This window comes from Megalobrama amblycephala, linkage group LG2 (assembly GCF_018812025.1).
Source record: "Megalobrama amblycephala isolate DHTTF-2021 linkage group LG2, ASM1881202v1, whole genome shotgun sequence".
Taxonomy (NCBI): Eukaryota; Metazoa; Chordata; class Actinopteri; order Cypriniformes; family Xenocyprididae; genus Megalobrama; species Megalobrama amblycephala.
This window is the reverse complement of record NC_063045.1, coordinates 31197254-31210911: the sequence shown is the minus strand read 5'-3', so window position 1 is coordinate 31210911 and position 13658 is coordinate 31197254. Positions and strand designations below refer to the sequence as shown.

The window sequence follows — 13658 nt, the reverse complement described above, 5'->3', positions numbered from 1 at the left end:
TTTAAATGCCGAGTGAATCTGATAAAATATTTAATAGCTTTAAGCTTACAGTTAAATAGCCCTACTAAAACATTCTTTGTTCTATTATTTTACTTGTGTTGTTTAATGCAATGTTTAATTAGATGCAGCGACATATAATACCTAATGTCGGTTTTATTGCTTGTGTTAGGCTATGAGAAAAATATAATATAGGTACCTGATTTAATGCGGGTGCGGGTCAGGTGGCGGTTTTTATGTCAAACGGGTCGGGTCAGGTGCGGGCTAAAAGTGTTTCTGTCAGATATCGGATCGGGTGTGCTGTTAATAACTGCGGGTGCGGGTGCGGGTTTATCAAACAGGACCCGTGCAGGACTCTGGGTCAGATTATTTTACAAACTGCTTTTCTCCTGGGATTTTCGCCCACAGTCATCACTAGGGTTTACAGAAAATGGTGTTTTAGATACTGTTTTGGATGTGACTAGCTTAGTGAACTCTGTACATTGTTCAGTTCTGGCTATAGAGCCCGTGTAGCAGGGCAATTGGGTGAGACAGACTGGTCACGAAAAACACAGCTGTTCCATTCCGATTAGAACATCAAACAGGTTCTCCCCACTCAGTGACACACCCACTGAGAAAGTGCCCTAGTTATTGGTGATTCTATTACACGTGAAAATAGAGACACCAGCCACCAAAGTCACATGTTTGCTGGGAACCACAGCGCCTGACATCAAAGCAAATTTAAAAATGCTGGCTAATGTTAATCGTAAATACTCTAAGATTATTATTCACATTGGCACTAAAGATGTTTGACTTCACCAGTCGGAGATCACTAAAATTAACATTAAAGAGGTGTGTGAACTCACAAGTACAATATCAGACACTGTAATATGCTCTGGCCCTCTTCCTGTTCATCGGAGTGATGAGATACTTAGCAGACAATCATCACTCAATGGATGGCTGTCTAAGCGGAATAATATAGGGTTCATAGACAATTGGAAAAGTTTTTGGGGCAGACATGACCTGTTGAAAAGAGATGGTATTCATTCCTCCTGGGATGGTGCTGCTCTTCTCTCTAGTAATATGGCACATAGTCTTAGAGCTGAAACATGAAAAACTGGGGCCCAGGACAGGAAGCTGACAGACTGGCTAAACCGACCATCTGCTAGCTGTCTCCCGTCACAGAAGTCAGATAAATCCCAACACATAGAGACTCTTTCACCTAGATATTATCACATAGAGACTATGTCTGTACCCCAAATTAGTAAATACAAAAAACTTCCAAACCCATTCAAGGGTAAAAAGTTAATTGATGTTCAACAAATAAAATACAGAGATAATAATGATAAACAAATGATAAAGCTTGGGTTGCTGAATATTAGATCCCTTTCTTCAAAAGCACTTATTGTAATGATATTACAGACAATAATCTAGATTTGCTGTGTTTGACAGAAACCTAGCTAAAACCAGACGATTATATTACTTTAAATGAGTCTAGCCCTCAAGGTTACTATTATCAACACGAACCGCATCGGAAAGGCAAAGGGGGAGGTGTTGCTGTAATTTATAGCAATATCTTCAGTATTACTCAAAAGTCTTTCAAATATAATTCCTTCGAAGTGATGGTGCTTTGTGTAACGTTATGTAATGTAAGTGACATATCCCATTCGACATTTGTGCTGGCTACTGTATACAGGCCACCAGGACACCATACAGACTTTATCAAAGATTTTGCTGATTTTTCTATCGGAGTTAGTACTGGCTGTGGATAAAGTCCTTATTGTTGGTGATTTTAATATGCAAGCTTTAGTTAGTTTCGGTTTTCAGCCATTCACAGGTTTAGGCTTTTGCAGTGCTGATTTGCAAGGCGGGCCTGGCGAGGGTAAGCATACTTAAACTCGTGTAATTCAGAAGTGAGCAGGACTAGTGAGCTGGCAGTGGTGACGGACGCAAGAGTGTGTAAGTGTTTTGCTTAATATCTGTTCTGGGTCAGTTGCTTCGTTTATTATTTGCTGCTAGGAAGGATTTAATTCGTATCTGTGTTTGTCCTATTTCCTACCTCGACTATAATTGTATTTTAATTGTACTTGATTAGAATAACAGCCGCGTTTGCAGACTTTATTGGTGTTATTGCCCGCACTTAAGCTTTAGTTAGTGTCGGTTTTCAGCCATTCACGGGTTTAGGCTTTTGCAGTGCTGATTTGCAAGGCGGGCCTGGCGAGGGTAAGCATACTTAAACTCGTGTAATTCAGAAGTAAGCAGGACTAGCGAGCTGGCAGTGGTGACGGACGCAAGAGCGCGTAAGTGTTTTGCTTAATATCTTTTCTGGGTCAGTTGCTTCATTTATTATTTGCTGCTAGGAAGGATTTAATTTGTATCTGTGTTTGTCCTATTTCCTACCTCGACTATAATTGTATTTTAATTGTACTTGTTTAGACTTTATTGGTGTTATTGCCCGCACTTAAGCTTTAGTTAGTTTCGGTTTTCAGCCATTCACGGGTTTAGGCTTTTGCAGTGCTGATTTGCAAGGCGGGCCTAGCTCGTTTCAATCACGTGTTAACAAGCAGTATATTAATTGTGTGTGCACGCTGTCGTGGAAGCGTCAGCGGGAGCGTTCAGCCTCCTCGTGTGAAGACCGACTCGGGTAAAGACCTGCGACTCTACCTGCGCGACTCCACCGAGCAACGAAACCGGTAGGCACTTAAGTTTCTTCCCTCCTTTCACACTTTTCCTTCTTCCTCAGCATGTGCTTTCAACACATTCCTGTTGTCTCTCGGCAACGCTCCACTAGCCCACGTAAAAGGCAGCGCAATGCTTCTAACCTGCGGTCTATTTACTCCTCTTCTAACACTAATATTCCTCTCTCTGTCTCTATGGGTCTATGGAATTGTCAGTCAGCAGTTAACAAAGCTGACTTCATTCCAGCCTTTGCTACTAATTCTTCTCTTAATATCTTGGGCTTGACTGAGACCTGGATTCGTCCAGAGGACTCAGCAACCCCTGCTGCTCTCTCTAACAACTTCACTTTCTCTCATACCCCTCGCCAATCTGGGAGGGGTGGGGGCACAGGTCTTCTCATTTCTGACAATTGGAAATACTCGACTCATTCCTCTCTTTGCAACTACAATTCATTTGAGTTTCATGCTATTACAATCTCAATTCCTGTCAAAATTCATATCGTAGTAATTTATCGCCCCCCAGGCCAACTGGGTACCTTTGTAGAGGAACTGGACATGCTGCTGTCCTCATTCCCAGAGGATGGTAGCCCACTTGTAGTTTTTGGCAATTTCAACATTCATCTAGAGAAGCCTTATGCTTCAGACTTCCACTCTCTTCTAGCCTCATTCGATCTTAATCGGCTCATCACCACAAGTACACACAAATCTGGCAACCAACTTGATCTCATTTACACACGCAACTGCATCACCGACAACATTCTGGTAAAACCTCTGCACTTTTCTGATCACTTTTTCATTACTTTTAATCTTCAACTCCCCATTTGTTCACCACCAACCCCGCTGCCAGTTACCTTCAGACGAAACCTGCGCTCTCTTTCTTCTTCTGATCTTTCCTCTACTGTATCATCCTCTCTTCCCTCACCCTCACAATTCTCATCTCTGGATGTGAATACAGCAACAGACACTTTAAGTTCCACATTAACTTCTTCTCTAGATAGTATATGTCCTCTGTCATCCAGGCCTGCACGTGCCACTCCCTCTAATCCCTGGTTATCTGATGTTCTTCGTGAACATCGGACCAAACTCAGGGCTGCAGAGAGGAAGTGGCACAAATCAAAAGACCAATTTGACCTATGTAGCTATCAGTCTCTGCTCTCATCCTTTTCTGCTGAAATTCATGCTGCTAAATCCTCCTATTTCTTTTCAAAACATTCAACTCTCTCCTCTGCCCCCCTCCACCACAACCCACCTCATCCCTTACTGCTGATAATTTTGCTACATTTTTCACTGACAAAACATCTACCATCAGCAGTTAGTTCTCTGCTCCACACACACAGGAACTCAGACCAACCACACACACAGCCACACACCTCCTCTCTTCATTCTCCCCCCTCACTGAGACAGAAGTATCCAAACTTCTCCTCTCCAGTCATCCTACTACCTGCCCTCTAGATCCCATTGCCACACACCTTCTACAAGCCATCGCTCCCACACTTTTACCAGCACTGACACACATCATCAACACATCTCTCCACACTGGCACTTTCCCTAACACATTCAAGCAGGCTCGGGTAACCCCACTGCTTAAGAAACCCACATTAAACACGTCTCTTGTAGACAGCTACAGACCTGTTTCTCTCCTACCATTCATAGGAAAAACACTTGAACCAGTTGTTTTCAACCAGGTGTCATCTTTCCTCTCACAGAGCAACCAATTGGATGTCAATCAATCTGGTTTCAAGAGTGGCCACTCGACTGAGACTGCATTGCTGTCGGTCACTGAATCCCTGCGGATTGCAAAGGCTGATTCCAAATCATCAGTTCTCATTTTGCTCGATCTTTCTGCTGCCATTGACACGGTGAATCATCAGATCCTCCTGTCCACCCTCTCATCACTGGGCATCACAGGTACTCCACTTCTCTGGTTTGAATCCTATCTCACAGGAAGGTCTTTCAGGGTTGCCTGGAGAGGGGAGGTATCCAAAGCTCATCAACTGACCACGGGTGTTCCTCAGGGTTCAGTTCTTGGACCCCTCCTCTTCTCCATTTACACTACATCACTTGGTCCCATCATTCAGGCACATGGTTTCTCCTACCATTGCTATGCTGATGACACACAACTCTTCCTTTCATTCCAACCAGATGATCCCACAGTACCTGCACGAATCTCAAGCTGCATGGATGAAAGAACATCATCTACAGCTCAACCTGGCTAAGACTGAGCTTCTCATCTTCCCTGCCAATCCGACTCTAAATCACGATTTCAGCATCCAGCTAGGCACATCCTCAATTACCCCATCAAATTCGGCCAGAAATCTTGGAGTAATCCTTGATGATCAACTGACTTTCAAAGACCACATTGCAAAGACAGCTCGGTCATGCAGATTTGCACTATACAACATCAGGAAAATCAGGCCCTTTCTAACAGAACATGCAACACAACTTCTGGTCCAGGCTCTGGTCATTTCTAGGCTTGATTACTGCAATGCACTTCTGGCTGGACTGCCATCATGCACAATCAAGCCTCTACAAATGATTCAGAACGCAGCAGCACGTCTCATCTTCAACGAGCCCAAAAGAGCCCACGTCACGCCTCTCTTCATCTCTCTTCACTGGCTACCACTTGCTGCTCGCATCAAATTCAAGGCGTTGACGCTTGCTTACAGATCAACCACAGGCTCAGCACCCTCCTACTTCCACTCACTCTTACGAGTCTACACTCCTACCAGAAACCTGCGCTCATTAAAGGAGCGAAGGCTTGTGGTACCATCACAGAGAGGCACGAAATCACTTTCCAGAACATTCTCATTCACTGTCCCTTGCTGGTGGAATGATCATCCTGCCTTCATCCGGAATGCGGAATCCCTGGCAATATTCAAAAGACAGCTGAAAACCCATCTCTTTCGTGAGCACTTAACCTCATCTTTAAAAAAAAACAAAAAAAAAACTTTTTATTCCTATCCTTTCACTTCCTCTAATCCCTCTCTATTGTAGCTTAGGATAATCTGAGCACTGCCTATAACTTGTATTATGAGCACTTCTTGTCTATTTGCCTCGTCATGGCGACTCGCTTGTTGTATTCCTCACTTGTGAGTCGCTTTGGATAAAAGCGTCTGCCAAATGAATAAATGTAAATGTAAATGCATGTAGATAATGAAAAAGACACATTGGGATTGGCATTTACAGACATTCTAAACTCTACTGGAGTTAGACAAAATGTGTCAGGACCCACTCATTGTCGTAATCATACTTTAGATCTAATATTGTCACATGGAATCGATATTGATGCCGTTGAAATTCTGCAGCAGAGCAATGACATCTCAGACCATTATCTAGTCTCTAGTGTATCTAGTGTATACTACATTTAGCCAAAGCTGCAAAACCGCCTCTCTGCCACAAATATAGTAGAACTATCACTTCTACCACTAAAGATTGCTTTATAAATAATATTCCTGATCAGTTTCATCGCCTTAACATACCAGATAGTTTAGAAGAACTCGATGTTGCAACAGAAACTATTAACTCTCTTTTTTCTAGTACACTAGACTCAGTTGCTCCTTTGCGCTTAAAGAAGATTAAGCAAATTAGTCCAATGCCGTGGTACAACGAGCACACTCTGGCCCTTAAGAGAGCAGCCAGAAAAATGGAGCACAGCTGGAAGAAAACAAAACTAGAAGAGAATGATTGAGTACAGAAAGGCCTTAAAAACTGCTAGATCTGATTATTTTTCAAATCTTTTAGAAGAAAATAAACACAATCCTAAGTATTTATTTGATACAGTGGCAATTTATTTGATTAATGGGAAATAAAGCTTCAACTTCTGATGCTTCCAAACAGCACAGCAGTAATGACTTTATGAACTTCTTTACTTGCAAGATTGACAATATTAGAGAGAAAATTATAAACATGCAACTATCTACAACAATATTGCGTCAGACTGTACATTGTAGTATCCCTGAGGAAAAATTCCATTCATTAGCTGCTATAGAAGAGGAAGAATTGTCTAAACTTGTTGAATCATCAAAATCAACAACATGTATGTTAGACCCTATACCGACTAAGCTATTGAAAGAGATGCTTCCAGAGGTCATACATCCTCTTCTTAATATCATTAATTCATCTTTATCACTAGGATACGTACTGAAAACTTTTAAGCTGGCTATTATCAACCTCTTATTAAAAAAAAACAACAACTTGATCATAGAAAATTAGTCAATTACAGGCCAATCTCGAATCTACCTTTTCTGTCAAAAATACTAGAAAAGGCAGTATCATCGCAACTATGTTCCTTCTTGGAAAGAAATGGTATCTGTGAGGATTTCCAGTCAGGATTTAGACTGTACCATAGTACTGAGACTGCTCTCATTAGAGTTACAAATGATTTGCTCTTATCAGATCGTGGTTGTATCTCTCTATTAGTGTTACTAGATCTCATTGCTGCTTTTGACACTATCGACCACAATATTCTTTTAAATAGACTCGAAAATTATGTTAGCATTAGTGGAATTGCATTGGCATGATTCAAATCGTTCTTATCTGACCGTTATTGGTTCGTAGTAGTAAACGAAGAGATGTCATATCGATCATATTAGTTTTCACTGTTACGCTGATAAATCTCAGCTTTATATTTCTTCACGCCCTGACGAAACTTACCAATTGAAAAAATGAATGGAATGCATATGTGGCATTACAGGTAAGATGGGCATGACTTTCCGAAATTGCTAGGGCGGGCATTAATTTGCGTCATGGATTATTATCGTCTATAAAAGCCATTGGCTTATGTACCTGGGTAGGCGTCATTTCCCGGAAGTGGTTTGGCTTTTGTTGTCCTGCTGAACGTGACTGTGGGTCGGTAAAGGTTGGTTAATCCAGCTTTTGATGTATTACATTTTGTTTGGTTTTAATTTGGTATGTGTTAGTTTACTTGCATTTGCATTTGGTTTGTGCGTTGCTAGGAGCGTGACTGTGCGTACGGTCAGTTCTATGTTTGGCGTTTTGCCGCGGCTGCCCTGTTCAGCTGATGAATGTGACTGCATCTGTCCTTCTCCAGGTATGCGGTTGATTCTTGTTATGTTTATCAGCCATGGAAGTGCTGCGAATCGCAATTTGTGTTTTTGTTTTAGTTAATGTTTTGCATACGGGCGTCGGCTGTTGCATATAGGCTGTGTATTTAATCTTCTGGCCTCATCCAGTTCCCGCAGTACTCGTTTGGTAAGTGGCAGTTTATTTTCTCTTTTTATTCTATTTTGTAGATCATTGCAAGTAAATTATATCCCTTTTGGTTGCGTATATTGCAGGGTTGGTAATATCCTCGCAGTGGCGTCACCGCTGTCTCGTTCTAGGTCAAACTTTGAGTCTCTGTGTGCGTTGGGTCACTGTCGTGCTGTTGGACCCACGCCAGTGGATTTCGTTTTTTGTGTTCATGTTTTGTTTTTGAAAGTTGAGTCTTTATTCTGTGTTTTTGTAAACTTTTTTTTTTGTTGTTGTTGTTGTTGTTGTTGTTTCACTATTCATCTTTCTAAATCCGTTTGATCTATTTTTTGTATAAGCTATTTTTGCTTCTATTTTGCTGTTTCTGTTAATCTTTTGTACTTAATTTGTTTTTGTATTGACTTTTTGAGTTTGAGATATTCAATTTTTTTTTTTTAATTGGTTGGATTTATTTTTTTGTTGTCTGATTTAGTTTTTTTTTTTTTTCTATTTGAGTTTTGAATTGGGTTATCTACTCTTCTTGATATTGTGAAATTGTTTTGTTTGGTTATCATTTATTGTGTTTGATATTGAGTTAAAGTGAATTGTTTAACATTCATGTAAGTTGTGATCTAGAACAATTTGTATTAACCTTTTTGTGTGTGTGTGTGTGTGTGTGTGTTTGAGTTTTTTTTTTTTTTTTTTTTTTTTTCTAGGAGCTGCTGGCCTCTATTGACCAGGGTCGACGACTTCCTCTTTAGATGGTGGTGGTCTTTCTTCATTGTGTGCTGTGGTTTTTTGGCGTGCACTGGGGTCTTTATTTTGGTGCGTGTGATGTGTAGATTAAGAGCCATTTATTCATGGAGAGTCTTCCCCTATAATTCAGGCCGCAGCTCCATGACATCTTGAGTGATCGAAGACTGTGTCAGTTTTTTTGGGAGTTGTTTTCATTTTATTGATTTTATGCTATTCTAATAAAAAAAAAAATTGTTTGATACCTGTGTCTCCACGTTTTGCTTGCCACTGGGTAGGGGACCTGTGCAAGGTCTTTTGAGATTCTTTGGGTGAAATTCCCAAAGTGGCGTAGTCAGGTATTCCTTAACTTTATAATTTTATTTATTTATTTATTTATTTTTTTTATTTTGTTTAAATTAAATTAATTTATTGAAATTTAGCGGCGCCACTCCTAGGCCCCGGCCACACATAGCTGATATTGTTCGTCGTCAGTTAGGAACCTGGGTGTGCTCTTTGATACCAATCTTTCATTTGAAAGCCACATTTCTAGCATCTGTAAAATCGCATTCTCCCATCTTAAAAATATATCTAAGCTACGACATATGCTCTCAATGACAAATGCGGAACAGTTAGTTCATGCATTCATGACCTCAAGGCTAGATTACTGTAACGCTCTACTGGGTGGTTGCCCTGCTCATCTGATAAACAAACTACAGCTGGTCCAAAACGCAGCAGCTAGAGTTCTTACTAGAACCAAGAAGTATGACCATATTAGCCCAGTTCTGTCAACACTGCATTGGCTCCCTATTAAACACTGTATAGATTTTATATCTTGCTAATTACTTACAAAGCACTAAATGGTTTAGCTCTCCAGTACCTGAGCAAGCTCTTAATGCATTATAGTCCTTCACGTCTATTGCAATCTCAGAATTCAGGCCCGTCGATAATTAGCCTGGGTGCCAGCCCGAACCCCGCCCACAACATTTTTTGGACGGGAAGTTCAGTCTGGACTCGATCCATTGTGGAGTAATTATGCTCGGCTCCCAGAAGGCCGAGCCAATCAAATTGCCAGGGTGGGCTTTAATCGATGATGGACAGGCTATCTGCGGTTACGTAACCACCCACGTCATCAAAGAGCGCTTGGGTTGAATTGGTTTTCACCAACGATGACTGCAGCTGGAGAAGTAAGATGTTTAGATTCCGCTATCACGTCTGTAATAAAAGAAATCGACAGCGCATTAATTTTAAAAGACGAACAAAGAACCGCAATCAAGGCATTTGTCGATGGGAAAGATGTGTTTGCCGTCCTTCCAACGGGATGTGGCAAAAGTTTAAGTACAAGTTCAACATGCGTCACTTACTGCGTTGCTCTGATTGGTTGTAGGTCTATCCAATTGAGTGCAGAGTTGTTTTTTACTGGTTCGGTTAAGACACGCCCCATAATTCAAGTGCAATGGAGCAGTATCAGACTCACATTCTGCCTAGAATATGAGTATGACGAAGTCAGGCTAGTCGATAATACCTAGAATATCAAAATCAACCGCAGGCGGTAGATCCTTTTCCTTTTTAGCACCTAAACTTTGGAACAGTCTTCCTAGCATTGTTCGGGAAGCAGACACTCTCTGTCAGTTTAAATCTAGACTAAAAACACATCTCTTTAACCTGGCATACACATAACACATTATCTACTTCTATAATTCAAATCATGTAAATTGTCAGGCTGCATAAATTAGGTCAGCCAGAACCGGGAACACTTCCCATACCACCTGATGTACTCGCAACATCATTAGAAGAATGGCATCTACGCTAATATTAGTCTCTCTCTGTTTATCCTGAGGTTTGCCGTCCCTTGTGAAAAAGAAGTGCACTTAATTGTATTGAAAGTGTACTTTGTGTGTACTTAGTATACTTTTTAAAAAGTGCACTTGCAGATAATACAATATAATTAAAATTAAAGGCCACTTAAGTGTACTTAAATAGAATATACTTTAATGACAATATTTATTATCATGCTTAAGTGCACTTTTTAAAAATGCACTTTGTAATAATGTCAAATTAAGTTGTACTTAAAGAAAGTACACTTAAATGACAATATTTACTAACACGCTTGAGTGCACTTTTTAAAAATACACTTTGTAATAATGTCTAATTAAGTTGTACTTAAAGAAAGTACACTTTAATGACTATATTTATTATCATGCTTAAGTGCACTTTTTAAAAATACACTTTGTAATAATGACTTATTAATTGTACTTACAGAAAGTACACTTTAATAACAATATTTATTAACACGCTTAAGTGCAGTTTTTAAAAATGCACTTTGTAATAATGACTTAAGTTGTACTTAAAGAAAGTACACTTAAATGACAATAGTTATTAACACTTTTTTAAAAATGCACTTTGTAATAATGACTTATTAAGTTGTACTTAAAGAAAGTACACTTTCATGACAATATTTCTAAACATGCTTAAGAGCACTTTTTAAAAATTCACTTAATTTTTTACTTAATTATGAATTTATAGTGTTTTAAATAAGTAAACTTATTCTGATGTATTGACTTATATATTAAAGCACATGAAAAATAATTTATTTTAATTTCAACTTAAGTGTGTTGTCCAAGATGACATTTGTTAATGTATTTTAAATGTGCTTACCCTAGTGAAAAAAAAGTATACTAAGTATACTTGCAGCAAGACTAATTATTAGTATATTTCAAGTGTGTTAATGATTAGTTAATTTAAAGTGTGTTATTTTGAAACAACTAATTTTGTACTAAGTATATTTAAGTTGAAATTAAGTAGTATTAAAATACAACTTTAAGTATATTTAGTATACTTATGTGTACTAAATTGGAACAACTTCAAGTATACTTAGTACACTCTAAGTATATGTCTGTGTAGGGACTAATTACATGCTTGATTAGTGATATTAAAGTGTACTTAATTTTTATTATAAGTATACTTTATTTGTGTTATAAGTATATATTTTTTTGTTACAATATAAGTTGCATTATAAATATACTTTATTTGTGTTATAAGTATACTTTTATTTGTTTTATAAGTATACTTTATTTCTGTTATGAGTACACTTTGTGTTATAAGTACACTTTATTTGTGATTTAAGTACATTACAAAATAATTATGAGTGTCTTCACCTTTGGCTTATTCCAAATACTAAAAATTACACACTTTGCAGTCAATAACAATACACTTTGTTATTACTTATACTTTGTATAATATAGTCAACATTTGAAGCGGATCAAAACCTTTAATCAAAGTTGTCCTAACTTTTTTGATCCACTTCAAATGTTGACTACTGTACTTTGAATTACATAATCTCACACAATACAGTTGTGCTACTATTTAAAGAGTTTAACACATTTTCCCAAAGTTGAAAGCATTTGTTTTCAAGGCCATTCAATTAAATAAAATATAAGAACATCACTAATGAAGAGACATATTTCATTGACAAATCCAATAGTTTTTATTTAAACTTAATATAGATCCAGCATAACTTACCATGTTTTTCATTAAAGAAAAAACAAATATTGGACCATGGTGACCCTCTATACACAAATACAAATGACACATTATATTCCATTTTCTGATGAGCTTCTCATTGTGTCTGATGGCGTGAAGAACAGCATCTGTTGACAGAATATACAAAGATATAAGACACTTTATGTTCAACCCTTTATTCACGTTTACAATAGTCTGTCTAAATCCTACATTGAACCAATACTATTTTTGAACAGTAAATGAGGATTAGCAGCAGGGAACTGTATCAGAATGGCATGTCGATGTTGTTTTCGGTACATAGTCAAGCATAAAACACTTTATGAATTAATATCATACAGAATACGGGCCGATTTGACCAATCATATTAATGTTTTGGTGCTGCATACAAACATGTGCCATGAACCACCACACACAAACTCAAAAAGGAGATATCAAGCCGAAATATCGCTCTCAGTTTGTTAAAGAAAATAAAATAAAGTTTGTTAACTGGTAGACTACAACTCACCTCCCAATAGCAGCACTTTTCTCCGGTTCTTTCAGGATCGCGTAGGCCATTAGATTAGCCGGTTGTCGTCGCCATCACGGTCAGTCTGCGATGTCACTTGATTGAACTGGTCAGAATCCCCAAGATTGAGCGATGTATTGCGCTTTCAGTGTTTTATTAAATAAATTATACATTGCGACATTATACTTCACCTGAGTGACTGAGCGAGTAGATTCAGACGACAACCGTGACGTCAGCAGCTCTGATTGGCTGAAGGCAGTGAGCAACAAAATCTGATTGGTCAGGGACCAAGTTGAAGAGACATTTGAATTCCGATAAGTTTAACCACTCGACATATTTTTTCGCATTACTTGTGCTGCTGGTGTGTTGTTTAATATAGATTTGTGTGTACGATTGTAAAATGATTCTGCCAGTGTAAACTTAATAAACATTTACACATATTTGGAAATTATAGGCTACACTGCATTTACTAAATGGGCTTAATGCATTCATACTGAAATAAATAGCACAAGTAATATAATGAATTCCAAGGATGAAGAAGTAAATTTAAAAAATATACTCAAATTTAACATTAGATACACTACAACTTCAGGATATTAAATAATGTATTTTTTAAATATACTTTCAGTGCATTGTTACAATGATCATTTTCAGCACACTGTTAAAATATACCTCAAATATATTTTTATAAAGTGCAAATAAATACACTTTTAAAAAATAAACTGAACTTACACTTCAAGTATATTTTTCTAAAATATATTTTTTAGAAAATATACTAAAGTACAATTATTTTAAAGTGTGTTAAAATTTGCATTGTGAAAATATGATACTAATATACTTTTTATATATTTAATGATAGTACATTTTTTGTTAGCATATTTGCAGTGTACTATAGAAAAAGGGAATATATTTAAAATACAATAAAGTATACTTTTTTTTCACTAGGGTAGTCTTTAATAAATACTGTGTGCATTAATACACTTGAAATGTATTTTTCTGAATTTCAAAACACTTGCTTTTACAGTGTATAATCCTGTACAACTTATTGTTGAAAT

The 13658-nt window shown here is 37.9% G+C and overlaps 1 long non-coding RNA gene across 1 annotated transcript; it reads left to right on the top strand.

The window, feature by feature from the left end:
- Nucleotides 1-7256: 7256 nt before the first annotated feature.
- On the top strand, nt 7257-9137 carry LOC125262866. Its single transcript, XR_007183646.1, has 4 exons — nt 7257-7512; nt 7610-7704; nt 7778-7865; nt 7952-9137. It is a non-coding gene; the product is annotated as an uncharacterized LOC125262866 (long non-coding RNA).
- Nucleotides 9138-13658: the final 4521 nt, after the last annotated feature.